We start from the raw sequence: 11,366 nt of genomic DNA on the forward strand, positions 1-11,366 counted from the left end.
GTTATGAACTTACTAAGTATTTTATGCTTACCTTGTGTTCATTTCCCTAGGTTTTGTAGTTAAGCAGAAGCTCGTTTGGGTTGGAAGTTCGTTGGAGACCTATCACACTATCCATCGGCTATATCAGTAGATTTTGATGTTTTTAAGTCTTGGTTATAATGGCATGTATAGATATTTTGTTTTTTACGATATGACCAGTATGTTTAGCTTGTAAATATGGTATTTTTGGCAGTTGGTTGGTTGTTATGCTGGCATGTATATATGGCTTTGTGATTGTTAACATTTTGGCATTTTGGTGCTTAAATGGTGTGTGTTAGAATGGTCAATTGAATACATGTTCTAAATGGCCCTTTTTTGTATGTTTGAATGTGGCCAAGGTGATATGGTTTGGTATGGAATTAAGCAGCAACTATTGAGTTGATAAATGGCTAAGTATATGTATATTTTAAGTTAATTTGATAATTTGTGATTGAGGTGCCTTGAGGCATATTGGTTATATAAATTGGTAACACTTTGTTCTAGCTTGATTATGCATATTTTAGGTACACTGTGAATGCTTGAAATAGGTGCAAATAGATTGTATGTGTGTGTATAATTTGGGTGAAGCAAATGACTTAAAAATTGCCTAATTCTTGTCCACAAGGCTTAAGACACGGGCGTGTGTCTCAGCCGTGTGTGACACGCGGTCATGCAACATGGCCGTGTGTCCCCTGCAGGTTTCAAATGGTTGCAAGTTAGACAGTTACACGGCCTAGCACACGGCCTGGAACACGGGCGTGTGAGGCCATTTCGAGAGTTACATGGCCTGACACACGGGAGTGTGGCTTGGCCATGTGACCCAAGTCAGAGAATTACACGAGCACGAACATGGGCTGGGGTATGGCTTTGTGTCCCTACTTCGAATGTCCACAAGGCCTGAGACACGGGCATGTGTCTCAGCTGTGTGAGTTACACGGCCTAGCCACATAGCCATGTGACCCCTGCAGTGTGAAAAATTCCATACATTTTCGATTTAGTCCCTATTCTTTTCTTATGTGTTTTTAGGCTTCGAGGACTCGTATAAGGGAAGATATGTTATGATTTATGATATGTTTTGAATTTTGAATCTTTTGTGATGTAAACTTTTGATAATGCTACGTAAACCTATTCTGACGACGGATACGAGTTAGGGATGTTACACTATCTTCCTCTTTCCATTCTTTTTTACTTTTTGGAACTAGAAGCTTTCCTTTTTGTTTAAAGGGGATGGAGGGGCTAGCCTTGATGGTATCCCAAGTCGCAAGGTCGTTCACTTGAATGAATTAATTTGCACCATTGAAGTAAGGAAGCTTTGAGATAGATTGAAATTCTCCAAAGAAAACAGACTTGGAAGTGGATGTCATTCTTTGTGGATTAAGTTGATGATTGATGAACATCCTCATGGATTTTCTCTTGGTTGTTAGATCGTCTTTAGAGACTAGCTTTAATACCAATTGTTAGCTCGATAACTTAACTAAATTTGCCAAGAGGGAAGTAAAGAGAAAAGAATGAAACTATGAACACAATGATTTATAGTGGTTTGACCCCAATTGCCTACTCCATTACTTTAGCTTTTCACAACTAAGGATTTTTCCAAATTCATTAATTTGACCAACCTTTGAGGACAAGGTTTAACCTTACAACTTCCTTAATATTTCAACACAAATCTTAGGACACAAACCCTCTAAAAGAGAAACAAACAAGGAAAAAAAATAAATAATCCTTACAAGATCAAAGTGTTTAAAAATTAAGCATAAAGACAAACAAAAACACATGAGTTGAATGAAAACAATTAATGCTCACAAGTGTATATAAAAAACATACAAAGAAAAATTAAGCTTTAAGATTGATATAATGGCACTTTATGTAACACCCCTCACCCGTATCCAACGCCGGAATAGGATTTGAGGTGCTACCTAACTTAAACTCAATCAATCTTAGGAAATCAGGTCATAAAATCTTGATCAAATTAAAACTTTTCGTTTCATAAGCAATCTGTCCCTTAAATGACTTACGAGGCCCAAAACATACATTCAAGATGGTTCGGGACCAAACTGAGAACTTAAGATAAAGTTGGAAAAACTTTATGCTCTAGGCTTCACACGCCCATGTAGCTTGGGCACGCCTATGTCCTTAGGCCGTGTGCAACACTGACTTCAACGCACTGCCATGGCACACGCACGTGTGACCTGCCTGTGTACGATACTGACTTTAAGACACGGCTATGGCACACGCCCGTGTGGCCTGCCCGTGTACAACAATAACTTAAAATTTTAAGTGTAGGGGACGCATGGTAAAAACACACACCCATGGGAGTGATCCGTGTCACACATGGCCTAGACACACGCCCGTGTGTCCTGCCCGTTTGGATAAAGAGGCTATTTCCAAGCCATTTTGTCACAGCCTACACAAGATCATTTCAATATACGAATTTCACCATAATGAATGCCAACTCATCCATAGAAAGAACATTATATGCATTTACCAAAATGAATAACAATCACTATTCTAGGCTTGATACAAAATGAAAGGCTTTTGACTTTGCCAAAATACATAACCAATTTCTCATTAAATCAAACAATATAGTCTAGCCCTACACATGCCATTATAACAAAATAAAAGCTTTCACATATACCCAAAACAGGATTAGATCGATAGTGTGACCAACGCTCCAACCGTCTTCAATCCTCAAGAGTCCACGAGTACTAGAAAATAGAGGAAAATAAAAAAGAGGGTAAGCATTAACATGCTTAGTAAGTTCGGATAACGGGAGAGTAAACTTACCGAATATTTAACATGTAACCATAATAAATACTCCATCCAAACAAGTATAGAATAGATTTCCTATCACATGCGCTCAACCACTAAGTTAGTCTCATGGCATGACAAGATAATAGTATATCTAGATGAGCTCATCATATCATTATTCCCAATTTACATCTGATGTTAGTCCCATTGAATTTCTCGGTTCTCCGGTGGATATCTCATTTTTCGTCAATTCATACAAGTGATCATTTTGAGTATGCACCCCCGCGAACCTCGCATCTTACGACGGAATTGCCAAATCAGGCTAAATTCCCCGTAATACAAACTCATTAAGTAAATGTCGGGATTACTAGTCCAGGCTAAATCCCCTTACAACGGCATATACTCTAATGAGTTTGGATATGAATTACTAGACCAGGATAAATTCAAATCCTACTTCAGATTACCCGTCCGAGCTAAATCCTTAAGGCAGACATATTTTTCGGGAGGCTAGATCACTTTAGGATCACCCGTCCAGGCTAGATCCTTTTCACCGTTAATTTATTTTCAAGATGTTCCATCGAATAACCCTATTCATTCAACCGGGACATTCTTATATGTATTTTACTTGCTTTATCAAATCTCATAAATTATCATGCAATAGGAATTACCACATTTATACAATCAAGAATATACATTTTAAGTACATTAGAGTCTACTTTGAGTTATTCGAATTTACCTGGTGATCGTTTCGGATTTGGGCTTTGATCACTTCGAATCCTTTCGTTTCCCTCTGTCAACTTCCAGATTTGGTTTATTGGGGTCTAAATCAGAAAAATAACTACATCAATACATCATTTAATTCCTTTGCAATCCCTATCTCATTCTAGGGCAAAATTACCAATTTTCCCCTAAACCTTGTTAAAATTACGATTTTGCCCTCAGGCTCGTAATTCGATTTTCATCGTATTTTCTAAGCATTCAAGCCTAGCCTAATATATTTATGCTTATGTCATCTTACAATTCCATCTATATCATACATTTCTTACCCATTTCACAAACTTTGCAAAATGGTTCAATTAGGTGTTTTCATGCTAACACCTTTCATAAAAGTTGTTTGTCTAACAACTAAAACTCATATTTCTCCACCAAAACTCAGCAAACCTCATAACCCTTTCAAGGAAACTTTCTAGAACATTTACCATTTTGTAACATAGTCCCCTCAAAAGAATGCTCATGCCAAGGGGATTCCAAAAGTACAAAAATTATCAAGGAAATCACTTACTTGTGTGAGTAATGAGTTCCTGAAATTTAAAGCTTCAAAAACCCTTCTCTTTCCTAAAATTTTCGGTGGAAAAATGGAGAAGATGAAGTAAGATATCATCTTTTCTTTATTTTAATATTTCAAGTTAAATAGGTCCACTTAACTCACCTAAACCAAAATTTTTGTCTCCTATATTACTATGGCCGGCCACCCTTTTTTTTAAGGGGTTAATTGCCCTTTAAAAGCCTCCAAAAATTAGTCCATGACAAATTAACACTCTTTTTCTATCTAATTTTGACTTTTGCACTTAATGCGATTTAGTCCTTTTTCACAATTAGACTTAAAATCGCTAAACTTAATTCATCAAAATTTTCACGTATCTATATAATCATGCTAGTACACCAAAAATATAAATAAAATAATTTTCTTAGCCTCGAATCTGTGGTCTTGAAACCACTGTTTTGACTAGGCCCTATATTAGGATGTTACACTTTAAGCTTTTTAATCTCTCTTGTTGTTGTTGAACCTTTGAAAGCTGGTATTTATAGTTCTAAATTCATTTCCAACCATTGTGGTTGTTGGGATATTTAATAGATTTGTTGGGGATGACAATACCAGTGCATTTATGTCATCTGCAAGAATAGGTTCTGATCCCCATAAAAAAGTATCGATACCTTTTATCATGTATCGATAAATTTCATTTGGAATCGATGTAAATAGGGATAAAAGTCACTAAATTATTTCATTAAATTCAAATAGTATCAATACCTATAAAAAAGTATCAATGAATGTTACAGGTGACATAAATGCACTAGTATTTTTGATGTAATGTCTCATGATAAGTTTTATATTTATGATTGATCATACTTGAAAGCTAACTATTGTCACGATAAAGGCAAGAACACCTATCGAACAGTAGTATAGTTTATAGCAAGACAGGAATGTCGAACCCACAAGAGCTAAAAGTACTAGTATTAACTTTATTTTTATTATCTAGCCTAAAAATAAAGGGATTTACCATATCTAATCTAATTAACTAAACTAAGAATGCGCAGGAAGAAAATTGGGGAAATACTTTTGGGAAAACTAATTGATTTGGACAATACCTAAGGAAAAATCTACCTAGACTTCACTTATTACTTGACTCTGAACCAGATGATTTATTCACTTGACTGGATCCGTAGCAATCCCTAAGTTATATCATTATCTCTCTAGAGACTAATAACGTCTAACCCTAGGTTGATTAATTAAAATCTCTTTCTAATTAAAACCCCTAGTGTTGCATTAACTCGATCTATGGATTCCCTTATTAGGTTTGACCTTAATCTGACAGATTTATGTCGCCCTATGTCTAGGGGTGCAATCAACTCCACTTAATTATGCTAGATCTACTTTTAGACAGGGACTTTTGCTCCTCTGAATAAGCACATCAATACTTGAATCAATATCCTAGAATATTAAAGCAAGAATTAAGAACAAATCAAGTATTTATCATATAATTTAGAAAATAATAACAAGATCCATCTTAGGTTTCATTCCCCTTAGGTATTTAGGGGATTTAGTTCATAAGTGTAAAAGGAAACATCTCAGAACAATAAAACATAAAGAAAACCCAAAAACCCCTGAAGGAAATTGAAGGGAGATTGTAACACCCCAAACCCGGCCCAGACGTTATGGCCGAATCTGACGTGCCACATTGGAGTTGAAAACCCACGTTCCGTTTTAGTGTTTTAAAACCATACATTTTATTGAGTTAACAAAGTGTATGGAAGCTGGGCACTAGGTAGGTATCCGAGACAGAGGAGGTGAGCCATGAAGGCTGCTTAAGTACCAAGCTCTTTAATTGGATCCAATCCTAGACATGCCCACAACCATAGCCACACTTTGTTATATCGAGTTTAAATTTGTTTAAGTGGACGTCTTTGATAAATCGATTAATCGTGGTGTTGAGATATTTTGAAAACACGTCCTAAGTCTAGCCCATTTGAATAATTATTAACCAATTTTTAAAGTTATTAAAATTAAAATAATTCCGAAAAGAAATAAAAGGAAAGTTAAAATTGGCCTTATTACAACCCAAAAATAAATAATAATTAAAGGAAATTAAATGAAAACCAACACTTATTTAAAAGCCCAAAGATGATCACCGTGGCCACTCTGAATCCTCTCCTACCAAGTCCCCATATTAAGGTTCACTGCAAGGTTAAGGAAAGGGGTGAGTTTGGAAACTCGATGTGCAACAAGCCCCTTGAGCCCAAAACAATAGCGACTGTTGGGTCTAAGCCCAAAACCAATCTCAAACATGTACTGGACCATAGCCCTTTTCATATTTCACAATTCATAACACTGGGCCGAGGCCTTTTCATATTTCATATTACTGGGCCGAAGCCTTTACTGTAAACGGTATGGCCCATAGGCCCATTTCAATATCACATATAATGTCAATGAAAGAATGCAAGCCCATTTCAATATCACATGAAATACCAATGAATGTATGCAAACCCATTTGGGGAGACTACTCAACCCATCATCCGCTACTCTCCACCCGTACCAACCAGCACACCATGTGGGGATTAACTCGACCCACCCCGCCATAACTCTCCACTGGCAGCATAGCTGCTTTATCATATAACTGGAGGCCTTGCCTCTTTTAATAACTGGGGCAAAAGCCCTTTAATAACTGGGGCGTAAGCCCTTTTGATCACTGGGGCATAAGCCCTTTAATAACTGGGGCATAAGCCCTTTTGATAACTGGGGCATAAACCCTTTAATAACTGGGGCATAAGCCCTTTAATAACTGGGGCATAAGCCCTTTTGCACTTCCTCCATCCATATAAAAACCCAACCCAATGCATTTATGAACATCTCATGTGCATATCATACATATCATGTGCATATCATACATGTCATGTGCATATCATACATATCATGTTTATCAAAATCCGATGCATTAAGTTCATATATAAACCCTAGGGGTATAATGGTCATTTTACCTAGGGGCAAAATGGTCATTTTCATATTATAAGGGTAATATCGTAATTTTACCAAAATTAGGGATTGTTCCATGTTCATCATCGATTACTAACTATTCATTTGTGTAAACCGTGTTTCTAGCCCACTTTTAACGAAACCGAAGTTATTGGGCCTAAAACCCTAATGGGCCCTACTTAGTGATTTTGTCATCTAGGCCCATTTAGCCTATATCCATAATAGTGTTAATAGTCTTAACAGCAATTTAACGATTTCGTTTTCTACCAATTTTACCCAAATGGGCCCGAAAGCCTATTGGGCCCTATTGCGACCCTCGAGGCCCAACTTACCGTGAATGCCAAAAATCACGTTCTTACTGCTTCCAATGTTCCCGATCATAATCTCATCGATTCTAACTAACTAGTGAGCGTTAAGCTTGCTCACAAGTCCTCGAAATGCCGAATTTGGCATTTCGGCATTCATCGCTTTAAACTATGAAAAGGGTTCGTTACACACCTGATTTGCGATATTCCTTGACGAGATCTCCTATGCGATTTCTCCTATAATCAACCACTTATAGATTAGACCATGTTATTATTAAACCAAATCGAAAACTACCTATTATCATCACTTACACATTCGGCCACCATCCACAATGGCCCTTGGGTTCATACCTTTGCCAAAGTTGATGACTAGATTTAGTCACTCCGATGATCCAAGCTTTTCACACACTCCTCGATCGGTAGCCTTTAATCCTCACTAGCACCAACAAACCAAATAACACCAAAAACTCTTTTAAGCTTAGTCGACAGAGGGGTTTTTAGCTTTTCTTAAACCACAAGATACAAATGGAAAGAAGGTTCAATACTTACCAAGAGATCTACTCGTTGAAGAACGTTCCAAATACCTTCCTACCCCATATCCGTTGAATCCAACTTAAACGTGCGTGAAAATAGATCTAAATATTAATTCTCGAATCACTAAAATATGAAGCTTTCGACTTTTCAAAGAAATATTAATCTAAGCTATTACGAGGGTTAGTACACACATTACGGGTTGAAGTTGAAACGTTTCCATAATCAATCACCTCGATAACCACCATTGTCACTCAAACTCAACTATTCCAATATCAATATATGTAAATCCTAAGCACATCGGTCATACGGAACATAAGGGCATATTCGTCATTTTACCATACGAGGTATTACGGTCACTTTACCCTACGGGGCTTTACGATCTTTTTACCTAATAGGGATATTTTAGTCATTTCATCCTACAAGGGTGTTTTGGTAAATCTACAAACTAAGGGTATTTCAAGAATTTTGTAAACCAATGGTATTTCTATAATTTTTAGAAAGTCAAGGGTATTTACGTAACTTTGTAAATTAGGGGTATTTTGGTAATTTTACATATTGAGGTTTTTCGATAATTTCACAAACCAAGGGTATTTTAGTAATTTTGTAAATCGAGGTAAAACAAGAATTCAGAAATCAAGGGTAAAACAAGAATTCTATAAATCAAGGGTAAAATAGTAATTCTATAAATCAAGGGTAAAACAAGAATTCATAGAATCGAGGGTAAAACGGTAATTACGTAAGTCGAGAGTAAAACGATAATTATGTAAATTAGGGTAAAAGCGGTAATTATGTAAATTAGGGTAAAGCAGTAATTACGTAAGTCGAGGTAAAACGATAATTATGTAAATCGAGGTAAAAGCGGTAATTATGTAAATTAAGGGTAAAGCAGTAATTACGTAAGTCGAGGTAAAACGATAATTATGTAAATCGAGGTAAAACGGTAATTATGTAAATTAGGGGTAAAACGGTAATTCTGTAAGTCGAGGGTAAAACGATAATTATGTAAATCAGGGGTAAAACGATAATTATGTAAATTAAGGGTAAAACGGTAATTTTGTAAATCGGGGGTACTTTAGTAATTTTACAAGTCGAAGGTATTTCGGTAAATTTACAAATCGAGGGTATTTCAGTATTTTTACAAACTAAGGGTATTTCGGTAATTTTAGTAAACTAAAGTATTCTAAACAGGGATAACAATACGAATGGGCCTAAAGCCTATTCTCGGCCCAAATGGGCCCTGCGCTCGTGTGGCCCTTTTAGCCCAAATCTAGCCACAAATATGAGATTCACCTAGCCTAGCCCAATATTTACTACACAATCAAATAACTTATCCAATTGGGCCTGTAGGCCCATTAGGCCCACATGACCCCTTTCGGCCCATCGCGGCCCGAAGTAGCCATCCTACAGCTAGAGTAGTAAGAAATACACACCTGATAGGAGACTGGAGTTAATCCATACTCCGAGCACTCTTAGCCGACACCCAACCCAAACGAGCACGCCATACAAATGAAAGGATCGACCAAGAAAGGTACATTTACTCTCTTCATGGTTCCTCTATTTAAAGCCAGCTTCACAACCACTCTTATATTAGCTTCCTGATGTGGGATCCCTCTGCCGCCCCCTATTAGCAAAATAAATGCTCTTTGCTTGCCATGGGATTCGAACCTATGCCTCCCCTTAAATGCTCCACACGCTACTTGCCACTAAGCCACAAGGCTTTTGTGTCATTTATTTAACACAATAATTTCAAAACCCTCATCCAAGCATCCAGGTTTTTTTTTCACTTAATACCAAAATTTTTTTCTAAAGCCCAAGTTTGAACCCAAGATTTCTCTAACACTTCTCAGGGCCATTAACCACCAAAGCGGACATTTAATTGTGTCATTTCATTACACAATTAAATACCTATATATCACCTCCTTACGGACCCACACTCAAGGCCCAATACTTCTAGGCCCAAATTCGGGGTGTTACAATTCTACTCCTCTTAAAGAAATTTCGTCCTCGAAATATCCAACTATCAACGAATCGTATTACTCAAGTCAAACCTCTATGCTTCCGCTACCCACTCTAATTAAAAATAATTCTTAGTATGACCCAGAACATTTAATTACCAAAGTAAAGAAACATTTATCAAGAACGCATACAATTCGTAACACATATTTAAATAAAATAAACTTGGCGATCCCGAGCTCGATGCTCCTTGGACCCACATCTAAGACATGCTCCTGTCTTCCTATGGCATTCACCCGGATGACGTCCGTTGCGATCTTCTTGATTGGATAGTTTGGTCGTGCCTTAACATGTTTCACGAGCGAGGCTTGGTTTTACGAGAACTAGAATCCTTCCTTTTCTTACACTCCATGCACCCTACTTGAAGCGTTTCCCTAATTTCCTTAATTTTGGTATCCAATACTTCCTCTACCACTTTCCTTACTAACTCGGCGGTTTCCTCGACCAAGCTCAGAGTTATTGCAACCAGTTGGCGGACTTTGCTTACCCTCGAATCCATATCAATACTCTACATTACCAAGACACATATCAATTAACTACAAAGATCTCAAAATTTTACTATTTTTTCATATGTTTTATGCAGAGATAGTATTTTAAAGTTTCAATTTTCACGAATCATAGCCTAGCTACGCCTCTCAGTATTCTAGAGTTTTTAGGGTTGCCCTAGTCATAATGTCATGATATGGTCTCGATTCTATCTACAAGAATATCTTAATACGATGTAATATGAAGAATGAAATACTTACAGACTTGGTGCAAGGGATTCAGTGCCAATTCTTTCTCAATCCATTTAAAACTCGAAAACCATATTTTTGATCACCGAAAATAGAAATTTAAAACTTTGATTTGAAAACACCCTTTATTTTGAAACTCTTGATTTAAAACAAAAAAACTTGGACCATTTTAACATATATACTCATAAAACATCTTTAAAATGAACTTTTCAAAACCATTTCCAAAATACCCTTCTTAGGCCTAAATTTTTGAAAAATTTTCGGACCGATCCACAGTAGAGTTGTTGCAACCTAGGCTCGATACCACTAAATGTAACACCCCAAACCCGGCCAGACGTTATGGTAGAATCGGCGTGCCACATTGGAGTTGAAAACCCACGTTCCGTTTTAGTGTTTTAAAACCATACATTTTATTGAGTTAACAAAGTGTATGGAAGTCGGGCACCGTAGGTATCCGAGACAGAGGAGGTGAGCCATGAAGGTCGCTTAAGTACCAAGCTCTTTAATTGGATCCAATCCTAGACATGCCCACAACCATAGCCACACTTTGTTATATCGAGTTTAAATTTGTTTAAGTGGGCGTCTTTGATAAATCGATTAATCGTGGTGTTGAGATATTTTGAAAACACGTCCTAAGTCTAGCCCATTTGAATAATTATTAACCAATTTTAAAGTTATTAAAATTAAAATAATTAGAAAAGAAATAAAAGGAAAGTTAAAATTGGCCTTATTACAACCCAAAAATAAATAATAATTAAAGGAAAT

Source organism: Gossypium arboreum, chromosome 8 (assembly GCF_025698485.1).
Source record: "Gossypium arboreum isolate Shixiya-1 chromosome 8, ASM2569848v2, whole genome shotgun sequence".
Classification (NCBI taxonomy): Eukaryota; Viridiplantae; Streptophyta; class Magnoliopsida; order Malvales; family Malvaceae; genus Gossypium; species Gossypium arboreum.